A 15,296-nucleotide genomic window follows, 5' to 3' on the forward strand; every position below is an offset into this window, starting at 1 on the left:
TTTTTTTTTGGAGACAGAGTCTTGCTCTGTCGCCCAGGCTGGAGTGCAGTGGCCAGATCTCAGCTCACTGCAAACTCCGCCTCCCGGGTTTACGCCATTCTCCTGCCTCAGCCTCCAGAGTAGCTGGGACTACAGGTGCCCGCCACCTCGCCCAGCTAGTTTTTTGTATTTTTTTTAGTAGAGACGGGGTTTCACCGTGTTCACCAGGATGGTCTCGATCTCCTGACCTCGTGATCCGCCCGCCTCGGCCTCTCAAAGTGCTGAGATTACAGGCTTGAGTCATCGCGCCCGGCCTTAAATGGAAACTTAATCTCAAACATGCAACTCTGCCCACCAAGAAGAGAGTCCTGTTCAATTTGTGTGTAGAGAAGTTGAGCTACACGCCTCCAATTTCCACATAGCCCAAATCTCTTTGCTTTACCTTGACATTAGCAGGTCTGTGAGATCCTGATATTGAGGGAGTCGGGACCATGGGGCCTCCCTGCAGCAAAAATACACTGCTGTCACCACTTCAATAGAAGTCTGAATCCATCTGTAAACACAGAGGCTTGAAAACTCTTGAGGCCCTTATTGACCAAGGCACCCTATTAAGTATATTTACATTTATTTTGCATAGCATAAGGCACCATAGCTGAATTGAGGGGAAAAAATCCTTTCATATTTCCACTGAGTATCTAAACACAGCTTCATCAGGAGAAATTCCATTCTGACCTCCCAAATTCCTTAAAAAAGAAAAGAAATGAAAACATTGAAGAGAAACAGAGCAAAGACCATCCAGACCCTCATTTGCACCATGCGCGGTGGTTCACACCTGTCATCCCAGCACTTTGGGAGGTCAAAGAAGGCAGATCACTGCAGCCCAGGCGTTGGAGACCAGCCTGGGCAACATGGTGAGGTGACAGTTCCTACAAAAAATTTTAAACATTAGCTGAGTGTGGCAGCACACACCTGTGGGCCCAGCTACTCAGGAGGCTGAGGTGGGAGGATCACTTGAGCCTGGGAGGTTGAGGCTACAGTAAGCTATAATTGTGCCACTGCACTCCAGCCAGGGCAACAGAGCAAGACCTTGTCTCAAAAAAAATGAAATGAAATGAAATAAAATAAAATAATCATTCCCCTTCCCTCCTGTAACTGCTCAGTGGGTTCACCTTCCCCACTGCCTAGAAGAGCCAATTTATCAAGTCAGGGGAACTGCAATAGAGAAAGAGTAATTCATTCAGAGTCAGCAGTGTGGGAGACTGGAGTTTTATTATTACTCAAAACAGTCTCCCTGAGCATTTTAAGGACAACTTGGTGAGCTGGGGGAAGTTAGTGAGCCAAGAGTGCTGATTGGTCAGAGATGGAATCAGAGGGAATTGAAGCTGTCCTCTTGCACTGAGTTGGTTCCTGGGTGGGGCCACAAGATCAGATGAGCCAGTTTATTGATCTGGGTGGGGCCAGCTGATCCATCAAGTGCAGGGTCTGCAAAATATCTCAAGCACTGATCTTAGGAGCAGTTTAGGAAGGGTCAGAATCTTGTAGCCTCCAGCCGCAAGACTCCTAAACCATAATTTCTAATCTTGTGGCTACTGTGAGTCCCACAAAGGCAATGTAGTCCCCAGGCAAGAAGGAGGTCTGCTTTGGGAAAGGGCTATTATTGTCTTTGTTTGTTTGTTCGTTTGAGACGGAGTCTCACTCTGTCGCCCAGGCTGGAGTGCAGTGGCGAGATCTCGGCTCACTGCAAGCTGTCTCCCAGGTTCACGCCATTCTCCTGCTGCCTCAGTCTCCCGAGTAGCTTGGACCACAGGTGCCTGCCACCACACCCGGCTAATTTTTTGTATTTTTAGTAGAGATGGGGTTTCACCTTGTTAGCAGGATGGTCTTGATCTCTTGACCTCGTGACGCCTGACTTGGCCTCCCAAGTGCTGGGATTACAGGTGTGAGCCACCGCGCCTGGCCTGTCTTTGTTTTAAAAAACTATAAACTATAGGCTGGGTGGGGTGGCTCACGCCTGTAATCCCAACAATTTGGGAGGTCAAGGCGGGTGGATCACCTGAGGTCAAGGAGTTTGAGACCAGCCTGGCTAACATGGTAAAACCCCATCTCTACTAAAAATACAAAAGTTAGCCGGGCATGGTGGCAGTCACCTGTAGTCTCAGCTACCCGAGAGGCTGAGGCAGGAGAATCGCTTGAACCCGGGAGACGGAGGTTGCAGTGAGCTGAGATCATACCACTGCACTCCAGCCTGGGTGACAGAGTGAGACTCTGTCTCAAAAAAACAAACAAAAAACACTATAAGCTATAAACTAAGTTTCTTCCAAAGTTTGTTCAGCCTATGCCCAGGAATGAACATGGACAGTTTGGAGGTTAGAAGCAAGATGGAATCGATTAAGTTAGATCTCTTTCATTGTCTCAGCCATAATTTTGCAGAGGTGATTTCACTCCCAGTTCTGTGCCCCAGGACTTGTCCCTGGAGCTACTCCTTTCTCCTGCTTAAGTTGTTTATCCCCTTGCTAGGTTAAATCAGCCAAGGCTCTACTCATCAGCCTGAAGGCCAGCCAGGCCAACAGAAGGAACAAAATCTTCCCCTAAAAGTTCAGGGGAAAGGCTGGATGCGCGGTGGCTCACGCCTGTAATCCCAGTGGTTTGGGAGGCTGAGGTGGGCGGATCACGAGGTCAGGAGATTGAGACCATCCTGACTAACACGGTGAGACCCCGTCTCTACTAAAAATAGAAAAATTAGCTGGGCATGGTAGTGGGCGCCTGTAGTCTCAGCTACTCGGGAGGCTGAGGCAGGAGAATGGCATGAACCCAGGAGGCGGAGCTTGCAGTGAGCCGAGATCGTGCCACTGCACTCCAGCCTCGGGGACAGAGCAAGACTCTGTCTCAAAAAAAAAAAAAAAAAAGTTCAGGGGAAAGTTGTGTAGACGCATGCTTCCATTTGTCAGTCATTGTTTCTCCCAATTTGTAGCTTACCTAGTGAGAGGCAGTTTTCCCCAACAGTTATCATTAAACAGGTGACTCTCTCATGTCAACTACACATTTGCCCTTGAACTTGGCCAACAACTCACCTAGTTTGGTTATTTTATTTTATTTTACAAAAGAAAAGTCAAAAAGTGTTCAAAAGAGAAGAAAAGGAGAAGAAGAAGAAAGAGGAAGAGGAGATGAAAAGAAAGAAGATAAGGAAAAGCGAGAAGGGAGAGAGAAAGAACACGATTGAACATTTTCTGTGCAGCAAGGGAAGCTCCACCAGCCGCTAAAGAGGTCGTTAAAGACAGTCTGTTCATTTTCCCTGCACATTCTGGGGATCCCAAAATAAGATCCATGGGAGATGACATTACACTTTTTCAAAACACCTATCTGAGAACACCTCCCACAACGTGTCAAAACAAATGAAATTCTACATCTCTGCTTATAAATATTTTCCCCCAGCAACAAATGAAAGCTGTGATTCTACAGATACTTCATAGCTTCCTGTTCCTTAGAAGGGTGTTGATAAGACCTACAGTGTGACTGCAGAGCCGTTTGCGGCAGCATCATTTTTATACTATGAGTGAGCACACATTTACATAATTCCATTCAACAAATACTGATTGAATATACATAGTATTATATAAATATGTATCAACACCTATGAGAACTAAATTAAGAGAAGCTAGTCAGAACCAGGCAGTGTGTGGGAGCCCCCCTCAATTCCTGCAGCAGGGTTGGGCTGCCTGACTTTGGGGAACAGATGCTATTTGAGTACTGGGGCATTATTCACCTAGAACTCCCCTGTGTCCGTCCCCGATCCCATAGCACGGTGGATACATAAAATCTGTGCTCATGCATTAGATCAGCATGAATTACCACTGCAAATACATATAAGATGCAGGAATTGCATCTTTACTTCCAAACATATTTGTTATGAAAGACTCAGAGATTGGGGAAACCAGGGGAAAATGTTAGCATTTCTTAGGAAGGTTTCGAATTGCATCTGCTGCTTGAATACTTAGGCTGAGTGAGTGGCCTTAAAGATATTAATAAATACCTTTTGAAACTCAACAAATTTTGTACAGAAGAAGACACCTATGAATTTATTTATTTCTGGATCTTAACTGAAGGAAAAATTAAAGCTATTTTTTATTAGTCAGCTCTGGCTCCCATAAGAACACACCACAGCATGGGTGGTGTAAACAGCGGAAATGTATTTTCTTCCAGCTCTCCTGTTCCTGGTTTGCAAGATGGGGGCCTTCGCTCTACGTCTTCACGTGGTCCTTCCTGTGTACACAGGAATTCCTGGTATCCCTGCCTCTTCTTTTTGTTTTGGAGACAAGGTCTCTGTCACACAGGCTGGAGTGCAATGGCACAATCATAGCTCACTGCTGCCTCAACCTCCTAAACTCTAGCGATCCTCTCACCTCAATCAGTCTCGCAAGTAGCTGTGAGAAAAATTAACTAGGCTAATTTTTCTTTCGAATTTTTTGTAAAGATGGAGATCTTGCTATGTTGCCCAGGCTGTTCTCCACCTCGTGGGCTCAAGTTAGCCTTCTCACCCTGGCCTTTCAAAGTGCTGGGATTACAGGCATATGCCAGCGCACCCTCTCTTCCAGCGCACAAGGACACCAATCAGTCCTATCAGATTAAGAACACACCCTTGTGATCTCATTTAACCTTAACTACCTCCTTAAAGGTGCTATCTCCAAACACAGTCACATTGAGAGCTAGAGTTTCAATGTATGAATTTTGGTAGAGGGGTAAATATGCTCCAAAGTGCAGTGGCGCAATCTTGGCTCACTGCAACCTCCACCTCCTGGGTTCAAGCGATTCTGCCTCAGTCTTCCAAGTAGCTGGGACTACAGGCATGTGCCACCACGCCCGGCTAATGTTTTGTATTTTTAGTAGAGACGGGGTTTCACCATGTTGGCCAGGTTGGTCTGGAACTCTTGACCTCAGGTGTTCCGCCCACCTCAGCCCCACAAAGTGCTGGGATTACAGGTATGGCCCACTGCACCCGGCCCAAAGTGCTTTTGAAGTGGCTTCATTTTCTGGTGTAAATACCCAGGGTTTGTCATCTTGCACCAAGAAAATTTAGGACGTGAACACACTTTAGGAGTTTAGGAGTGGAGGTTTAATAGGCAAAATAAAGAGAAAGGAGAACAGCTTTCTCTCTAGTGAAAGAGAAGGGCTTCTGAAAGGGAAAGACCAGCTAGTTGTAGATGCCCCAGATTTTATAGGCAGGCTTGAGGAGGAGGTGTCTGATTTCCTTAGGGCCCACAGATTGGTTGGATCAGGTGTGACGTTTACATAGCACAGGGAAGCCTGGCCGCCCCACCCTAATCTTATTATGCAAATTAACTTTCCACTTGACCAGCGCCATCTCGTCTGCTCCTTACTGTACACAAGACTGGCAGAGACAGAAGGGAAGATGGGGCCATCATTTGGAGCATGATTGGCACAACTACCAGCATCTGTGTCTGCAGCTTGATTTTTATAGGCTGATGTTTGTTAGAAAATGATCTGGGGGCTGCTTTTCATTAAAAAGGGAAACCTTACCAAGGACTGCTGTACCTTCACTAACTTCTTAACCCCTGTATCACTTTCAGGTTGAATGCAGTGGTTCACGCCTATAATCCCAGCACTTTGGGAGGCCCACGTGGGTGGATTGCTTGAGCTCAGGACTTCAAGACCAGCCTAGGCAAACATAGCGAAACACTGTCTCTCCTTTTATTTATTTTTTTTAGATGGAGTCTTACTCTGTCACCTAGGCTGGAGTGTAGTGGCACAATCTCGGCTCACTGTAACATCCGCCTCCTAGGTTCAAGAGATTCTCTTGCCTCAGCCTCCTGAATATCTGGGATTACAGGCACCCACCACCATGCCCGGCTAATTTTTGTATTTTCAGTAGAGACAGGGTTTCATCATGTTGGCCAGGCTGGTCTCGAACTCCTGACCTCAAGTGATCCGCCCACCTTGGCCCCATAAAATGTTGGGAATATAGGTGTGAGCCACTGCACCAGACCATCTCTACTTTTTTTTTTTTCCTGATAATTTCTCTTTTTAATTATTGTTTAGGTTAATAGTAGCCTCATTGTCACATCAGGATTATATATTGTTACGGGGAAGAAGAATACATTCTTAAATGCCTCCAATTATTATTCTGCTAATTTTTTTCTTTTTTATTATTATTATTATACTTTAAGTTCTAGGGTACATGTGCATAATGTGCAGGTTTGTTACATATGTATACTTGTGCCATGTTGGTGCATCTCTACCTTTTTTTTTTTTTTTTTGAGGCGGAGTCTCACTCTGTCGCCCGGACTGGAGTGCAGTGGCCGGATCTCAGCTCACTGCAAGCTCCGCCTCCCGGGTTTACGCCATTCTCCTGCCTCAGCCTCCCGAGTAGCTGGGACTACAGGCGCCCGCCACCTCGCCCGGCTAGTTTTTGTATTTTTAGTAGAGACGGGATTTCACCGTGTTAGCCAAGATGGTCTCGATCTCCTGACCTCGTGATCCGCCCGCCTCGGCCTCCCAAAGTGCTGGGATTACAAGCTTGAGCCACCGCGCCCAGCCGCATCTCTACTTTTTTAAGAAAAGACACAAAGTACTTTTAACTAAAAATATTGACTATTAAACAAACAAAAAAATGACTATTTCAAATATCTACCAGAGCTAAAATCTAGAAACAGACAAGTTTAGAAATATTGAAGTTGAGGATGATAAGCACAGAATGATTAATGCATGTGCTGCTCTTCTCCTTGTCAGGGGTTGTTGGGGACAGTTTTTATTTGCTTTGTTCCACTACCTCTCCACACCCATCCCCATTACTCTATATGGGCTCCTTTAACTTCTCAAAACCAAAGTTCATTCATTCTAGGCTAAAAGTGCTCTAAGAACAGAGGGCATTTCTTTCTTTTTTTTCTTTCTTTTACAACTAGGAAGAGCCACCATTGAAGCATCAAAAAGCAAGGTTGCTATGAACGCTTGGCCGCCACAAGCCAGCACAGGGCATTTCTGTTTAACTCCATATAGAGTCAGGCACACATATGAGCAGCTCAATAAACACCTGCTGGAAGAATGAATGGTTCCATTCCTTATAAACATGGAATTGGAAGGAGTATGTTAGGAGAAGGGCGTCAGCGAGTGGAGGCCAGGCTGAGATGGGCCCTTCTCTCATTTTTCCCAGTCCCCTACCTTCCTGACAGCCAAGGATCGAAACTCTGTACCGCTGCCATAGTGGCCTCAGGAGAGGAGACATGAAGCCCCAAGTCAAGTCTCTGAGCGTCACATGCTTGGAGAATGTTGGTCCACGAATTGAGAGAAAGTACAACCCAGCTACCCTTCGGTTCCCATGGCCACACACCCAAGAATTGCCAGGGTCCAGGTCAAGGGAGAAGAAGGTAATGATGCCAGAGGTCACAGGTGACAACCAACAAGTAATTACTGAGTACCTGCTCTTGGGTCAGTCAGTAAATATTTATTAATTACGTGTTTTACACCAAATACAGTACTTGGCACTGCAGATGCAAAAGATGAATAAGATGCTCTTGCTCTCTAGGGATGAATATGTGGGTGCCAAGCAGAGTTGCAGAGCCCACTGCACTACTGCGTCAGGCTTCTCCTTAGCCCTGACAAGCTCACGTCATGACTGGCAGTTCCTCAGTGTCTGTAAGTAAAGGCCTATCCAGTGTGTGTTCCCTTGAGCAAAACAAAAAGTTTTCCATTTAAACTCTATTTTGCCAGCTGTGATGGCTCACGCCTGTAATCCCAACACTTTAGGAGGCCAGGTTGGGTGGGTCGTTTGAGCGCAGGAGTTCGAGACCAGCCTGGGCAACACAGGAAGAACCTATCTCTACAAAAAAATTTAAAACTAGAATTTAGCCAGGTGTAGTGATGCATACCTGTGGTCCCAGCTACACGGGAGGCTGAAGTGAGAGGATCTCTCGAGCCCAGCAGGTCGAGGCTACAGTGAACCATGATCATGCCACTGCACTCCAGCCTGGGCAACAGAATGAGACACTGTCTCCAAAAATTAAAAGTAAAAATAAAATTAAAAATCATCCTTTAAATGGTGGTAGAGGCCAGGCACATTTGCTCACGCCTGTAATCCCAGCACTTTGGGAGGCCAAGGCAGGCGGATCACCTGAGGTTGGGAGTTCAAGATCAGCCTGACCAACATGGACAAACCCTGTCTCTACTAAAAATTCAAATTAGCCAGGCACAGTGGCATGTGCCTGGAATCCCAGCTACTCGGGAGACTGAGGCAGGAGAATCGCTTGAACCTGGGAGGTGGCGGTTGCTGTGAGCTGAGATAGCGCTATTGCACTCCAGCCTGGGCAACAAAAGCAAAACTCTGCCTCAAATAAATAAATAAATAAATAAATAAAAGGTGGTAGAATTGCTGGAACCCGGGAGTCAGAGGTTGCAGTGAGCCAAGATCGCGCCACTACACTCTGGCCCGGGGGACAGAACGAGACTCTATCTCAAAAAAAAATAAAAATAAAGATAAATAAATAAATATAAAAATAAACTCTATTTTTTCCTTTTTTCCTTTTTCTTTTTTTTAATGACTGTCCATCAGTTTGCCTGGCCCAAGAGGTATAGGCCTGGACTGCAGCGCAATGAGTCAGAGGAACGCCTGTACTGGATATCCGACTCAGAGTGACATTTTCACATCGCTGGTCATGAGGCTTGAGGTGACAAACTGCAAGGTCAGGATGACTGCTTCCAGATAAGAGTCTGCCCTTGGTGAGCAACCATCAGGCAGCTGACAGGGAGCACAGAGCGGGGATTATGTACTCGAGGGACAGCCTGGCGTGGTGACCTGGCCTCCTGCCAGGGCCAACCTCCCTGTCGGCTAAATGACCCAGGGCATTCTCCCCCACAGCAGCAGGATCTGCCAGACCCTCCTAAACTGGCCTGCTTGCTCCTACCACCACCCTGCGCATGAGATTATGCTGGGCATGACATAGTAATGACACCGTTGCTTGCTCTATCGCCAAACGGGCCAAAGTCAAAATCACAGAAGTCACTTGGGTAAGGCAGAAACACACAGATACTGCCAGCAGACTCTCCCAGCAACCCCAACTCAGGGAGGTGAGCCTTCCTGAAGCAAAGAGTTGCAGCACAGTGCAGTAAATACCAGGTTCAACCAAGCGAAGCTGCCAGCATCAGATCATTTTTGCCTACAAAAACAAAACTTTCATGCAGTCCAGCAGTCACTGACTCTTACATTACGTAGCATATCCTATGTGCCAGCAAAATTCTTTTTTTTTCCCTTTTTTTTTTTTTTTTTTTGAAACGGAGTCTCGCTCTGTCGCCCAGGCTGGAGTGCAGTGGCCGGATCTCAGCTCACTGCAAGCTCCGCCTCCCGGGTTTACGCCATTCTCCTGCCTCAGCCTCCGGAGTAGCTGGGACTACAGGCGCCCGCCACCTCGCCCGGCTAGTTTTTTTGCATTTTTTAGTAGAGACGGGGTTTCACCGTGTTATCCAGGATGGTCTCGATCTCCTGACCTCGTGATCTGCCCATCTTGGCCTCCCAAAGTGCTGGGATTACAGGCTTGAGCCACTGTGCCCGGCCTTTTTTTTCTTTTTTCTTTTTTAAAGAAAGGGTCTCACTGCATTGCCCAGGCTGGAGTGCAGTGGCACGATCATAGCTCAGTGCAGCCTCCACCTCCTGGACTCAAATGATCCTCTTACCTCAGCCTCTGGAGTAGCTGGGACTACAGGTGCATGCTGCCATGCCTGGCTCAGGCAAGGTTCTAATCTCTCCACACACAAAATCACCTCATTTATATAACAACTCCATGAGGAGGGTACATGATTATGTCCGTTTTACAGACAAGGCTGAGGAAGTGGCTGCCAGTCAGTGGCGACAATTCAAACGCAGGCAACAGAATCCACATTCTCCATCCCTACCCTGTCCTGCCTCTGCTGGAAGTGTGCAGAGTTCACGGAAATCACAGAGTAAGGGCCAAGATGTTCAAAAAGTCTTCCAGAAGGAAGTCAGGCCTGAGGAATCTGTACCCTCTGATGCCTGACAGTGACCAAAGGCCTTCATCTCATTTGAGCATGGTCAAGTTTGACTCAAGTTACACGGTGGCTCCTCGCCTCCAGAAAGGGAGCTGTCCCCAAGGGTTCAAGTCCCTCCACACAAATTCACTTCAGGTTCACATTATCTTTATTTTTATTTATTTATTTTGAGACAGGGTCTCATTCTGCCACCCAGGCTGGAGAGCAGTTCAATCACCATTCACTGCAGCCTTGACCTCCCAGGCTCAAGCCTCCCACCTCAACCTCTCGAGAAGCTGGGATTGCTGGTGCGTTCCACTGTGCTCGGCTAATTTTTGTATTTTTTGTAGAGATGGGGGTCTCACTATGTTGCGCAGATTGGTCTTGAACTTCTGGGCTCAAGCGATCCTCCTGTCTTAGCCTCCCAAACTGCTGGGATTACAGGAGTGGCCCAGGTTCACTTTATAAACATCTGTTGCATAGGCTGGGCGCGGTGGCTCAAGCCTGTAATCCCAGCACTTTGGGAGGCCGAGACGGGCAGATCACGAGGTCAGGAGATCAAGACCATCCTGGCTAACCCAGTGAAACCCCGTCTCTACTAAAAATACAAAAAACTAGCCTGGCGAGGTGGTGGGCGCCTGTAGTACCAGCTACTCAGGAGGCTGAGGCAGGAGAATGGCGTGAACCCGGGAGGCGGAGCTTGCAGTGAGCTGAGATCCGGCCACTGCACTCCAGCCCGGGTGACAGAGCAAGACTCCGTCTCAAAAAAAAAAAAAAAAAAAAAAAAACATCTGTTGCATAAACAGATTTGAGTAAGGAGAAAAAGAATGAATGAGCAAAACCAGAGTGCAAATTTGTTCATTAACATAGAAAAAGAAATGCCGGAATGACTGGAATCCCCAGGTATGTGGAGTTGGGGAGCACTGAGCTTTCCAATTACATTACCTGGCGCATATTTCGCAGGTATTACCCCATGAGGGAAATATTGTCATTGAATTTTACAAATGAGGAAGCCCACTGGGAGTGGTGACTGAAGCCAACTGCCCCCAAATTCTGTAGTCGGTAGGGCCAAGATTCTGACCACCCTGTTTTCACACCTGCTTCTGCCTTCCAAGCTGCTGTGCACTTTCTGCTCCCAGCAGGAAAATTAGCTTAGGAAATCCAATTAAGACAATCCCACCGCTGGCAGAGTACAGGCCCAGTTTACAAGGAGCCAGGAGGTCTTTGGGAATAGCTTCTGGCTGTGAGTGCCCGATTCTCCATCCTCCACCACGCAGCCGTCCAGCTGCCAACCAGAAGAGAACACGTAACTGGACAGTCAGGGTATGCCTGCCCTGGTCGCTGCTGGAGAAACTGGAGACTGTCACTCTCTCACTCCGGCACCTTTTCCAATATTCCTTATCAGCCACCAAAGGCTACTGCCATTACAACATTACCTCATGATGGGCATATTACAATTTCCTAGATTACATCTTATCTGACATTAGTTACATTTTAGGGTTGTTGCTTCCTGGCACTTTAATTTTAAAAGTAAGCTATCTCCAAATCACAGAGGAGGATGAGTTACAGCTACTTCTATCCATTTTCTGAGCCTCGTTTACAGAAACTAACCTTTTCTTCCACGGGCCTAGATTTCAGGGTGCACTCTGTGCTGGTTCTATAGCCTTCTAGCCATTAACTGTAATAAGGAATGATAATGTTCTTTATCTCAATTATTTTGTTTTCTATTTTTGGTGGTTGGCATGAGAGGAAGTACAGGCAGAATCTGATTGTGTAAAATTGTCATCTTGATAGCAGTACCCTTTTGCAAGACGTGGGTCATCAAGCTCCTAAAAAATTTTTTTTTCTTTTCTTTTTGAGACAGGGTCTCGCTCTGTCACCCAGGCTGGAATGCAGTGGTGCCATCATGGCTCACTGCAGCCTCAAACTCCCAGGCTCAAACTGTCCTCCCACCTCAGTTTCCCAAGTGGCTGGGATCATAGGCACGCACCACCATGCCTGGCTAATTTTTTGTAGAGACAAGGGTCTCACTTTGTTGCCCAAGCTGGTCTTGAAGCCCTGAGCTCAAGTGATCCTCCTGCCTCAGCTTCCCAAAGTGCTGAGATTACAGGCATGAGCCACCTTGCCCGGCAGGACTATTTTTTCATATCATTATTAACTTTAACTACAGGGATTAGGTATCATATAAACAGATACCAAAGATATAACTCAGTGCAACATTACCATGTAATCATCAAGGGTTAATAAGTATAAAGAGGAAAGAACGTGGCCAGGCACAGTGGCTCACACCTGCAATCCCAGCACTTTGGCAAGTCAAGGTGAGTGGATCACCTGAGATCAGGAGCTCAAGACCAGCCTGACTGACATGGTGAAACCCCATCTCTACTAAAAATACAAAGTTAGCCGGACATGGTGGCACATGCCTGTAACCCCAGCTACTCTGGAGGCTGAGGCGGGAGAATCGCTTGAACCCAGGAGGCAGAGGTTGCAGTGAACCGAGATGGCACCACTGCACTCCAGGCTTGTTTCACTCAACAAGAGTGAAACTGCATCAAAAAAAAAAAAAAGAAAGAAAGAAAGAAAGAAAAAGAAAAAGGAAAAAACAAAAAAAGAACGTATTTTTACAAAATACAACTTACCACATTGTGTACCCTACCACTGATGAGACAAAGAAAAACCTCAAATGGAGTATCTGAGGAGTGGATAGGCACTGAAATCACTGTCTATTTGACTTTCCTCCACTGCCAGATGGCAACAATCAATAGTGTAAGGAGGAAAGGAGATGAAGACTTCAATCACTTCCTCAGGAAATCCACTCCCTTCTAGGGCATGGCAAACTACAAAGGAAAAAGAACAAAGCTAGGAAATGGGAAAGTTGTGGCCCAGCCTGGAGTGCAATGGTGTGATCTCAGCTCACTGCAACCTCTGCATCCTAGGCTCAAACAATTGTCCTGCCTCAGCTTCCCGAGTAGCTGGGACTACTGGTGCACACCACCACGCCTGGCTAATTTTTGTATTTTTTGTAGAGACAGGATTTTGCCATGTTGACCAGGCTGGTCTCCAACTCCTGTCCTCAAGTAATCCGTCCTCCTCAGCCTCCCAAAGTGTTGGGATTAGAGACATGAGCCACCACGGCCGGCTTCTGTGGGTTTTTTTTTTTTTTTTTCTGGGGGGGTTTGGTTTGGTTCTGTTTTGTGACAAGGTCTTGCTATGTTGCCCAGGCTGACCTTGAACTCTTGGGCTCAGGGGATCATCCTGCCTCAGCCTCCAGAGTAGCTGGGACTACAGGCTCATCACAATGCCCAGCTTTATCTGTTATTTAATGTCTTCAGGTTTTTGTGGCTGAATTTGGATGAAGGGATTGAAGGCTAAAAATTATAAAGTATAGGCAGGGTCCAGTGGCTCACACCTGTAATCCTAGCACTTTGGAAGGCAGAGGCAGGCAGATCATGAGGTCAGGAGTTTGAGACCAGCCTGGCCAATATAGTGAAACCCCGTCTCTACTGAAAATATAAAAATTAGTCAGGTGTGGTGGTAAGCACCTGTAATCCCAGCTACTCCGGAGGCTGAGGCAGAAGAATCGCTTGAACCCGGGAGGTGGAGGTTTCAGCGAGCCAAGATCACACCACTGCACTCCAGCTGGGCGACAGAGCGACACTCCATCTCAAAAAACAATCAAAAACAAACAAACAAACAAAACAGACAAAGTCTCACTCTGCCACCCAGCCTGGAGTGCAATGGCGCACTCGGGGTTCACTGCAGCCTGTGCCTTCAAACGATTGTCCTCCCTCAGTCTCTCAAGTAGCTGGGATTATAGGAGCTCACCACCAGGCCCAGCTAATTTTTGTATTTTTAGTAGAGATGGGGTTTCACCATGTTGGTCAGGCTAGTCTCAAACTCCTGACCTCAAGTGATCTGCCTTCCTCAGCCTCCCAAAGTGCTGAGATTACAGGCGTGAGCCACCAGGCCTGGGAGGGAAAAAAAAAAATCCTTTTATTTGCAAAAAGAATAGGTGCAGTGCCTTTGATCAGGCAATGTTATCTAGCTAGAATGTAAAGACACTGTTTTTCAACATGTTTCTTTTTAGAGTTATCTTCTCCGTATAGCAAGTGATAGAACATTTCCATTTATATTGGCAAAAAGAAGGGTCCTTTTATTTTTTAATCTTAAAATTTTTCAAAACAAAAAACAGGAAGAATAGTACAATAATAACCATGTCCTCACCACAGAGATTCAACCATTCTTTACAATTTCATCTATAATTTGTTTTTTGTCCAACAACTTAAAACTAAATTACAGACATTGTGACACTTTTCTCCTGAAATACCTTAACATGCAATTTCAGAAAACAATAATATTCTTCCACAAAATCATTATCCATTATCACACATATTAAGATAAATGCTCATGCTGTCTAACCCATGTTCAATTAGGAAGGTGGTATTTTGTTAAATAAATTCACTTTAAAAATGTGAGATGATTGAAAGAAGAAAACATTAGGTAAATAATAGTAAATAATAATATAGGTTATATATGGATATGGGCAAAAGTCTGATGATGGTGGGTTTTAGAAACCTCTAGCTTGAGGCTGGGCACAGTAGCTCACGCCTGTAATCCCAACACTTTGGGAGGCCAAGGTGAGTGGATCAACTGAGATCGGGAGTTTGAGACCAGCCTGACCAACGTGGTGAAACCCCATCTCTACTAAAAATACAAAAATTAGCCAGGCGTGGTTGTGGGCCCCTGTAATCCCAGCTACTCAGAAGGCTGGGGCAGGAGAATCACTTGAACGTGGGAGGCAGAGGTTGCAGTGAGCAGAGATCATGACATTGCACTCCAGCCTAGGTGACAAGAGTGAAACTCCGTCTCGAAAAAAAGGAGGCTAGCACCAGAGAATGCTTTCAAGTTTTCAACACCGTGATCTAGCCTAAGCTGCAATTGGTATCCCAGCTTAAAAACTAATACCGGCCAGGCGCGGTGGCTCAAGCCTGTAATCCCAGCACTTTGGGAGGCCGAGACGGGCGGATCACGAGGTCAGGAGATCGAGACCATCCTGGCTAACATGGTGAAACCCCGTCTCTACTAAAAAATACAAAAAACTAGCTGGGCGAGGTGGCGGGCGCCTGTAGTCCCAGCTACTCGAGAGGCTGAGGCAGGAGAATGGCATAAACCCGGGAGGCAGAGCTTGCAGTGAGCTGAGATCCAGCCACAGCACTCCAGCCCGGGCAACAGAGCGAGACTCCATCTCAAAAAAAAAAAAAAAAAAAACTAATACCTGGGAGGCTGGGTGCGGTGGCTCACACCTGTAATCCCAGCACTTTGAGAGG

General features: G+C 46.5%; 1 long non-coding RNA gene across 1 annotated transcript in view; it reads right to left on the minus strand.

Moving 5' to 3' along the window:
• Positions 1 to 611: 611 nt before the first annotated feature.
• LOC117086755 overlaps positions 612 to 15,296 on the minus strand; it is a 59,394-nt gene continuing 44,709 nt past the window's right edge. The window contains exon 4 of the long non-coding RNA XR_004438564.1: positions 612 to 722. This is a non-coding gene — a long non-coding RNA (uncharacterized LOC117086755). The remainder of the gene's footprint in view (positions 723 to 15,296) is intronic.

This window comes from Trachypithecus francoisi, unplaced genomic scaffold (assembly GCF_009764315.1).
Source record: "Trachypithecus francoisi isolate TF-2019V2 unplaced genomic scaffold, Tfra_2.0 Lachesis_group10, whole genome shotgun sequence".
Classification (NCBI taxonomy): Eukaryota; Metazoa; Chordata; class Mammalia; order Primates; family Cercopithecidae; genus Trachypithecus; species Trachypithecus francoisi.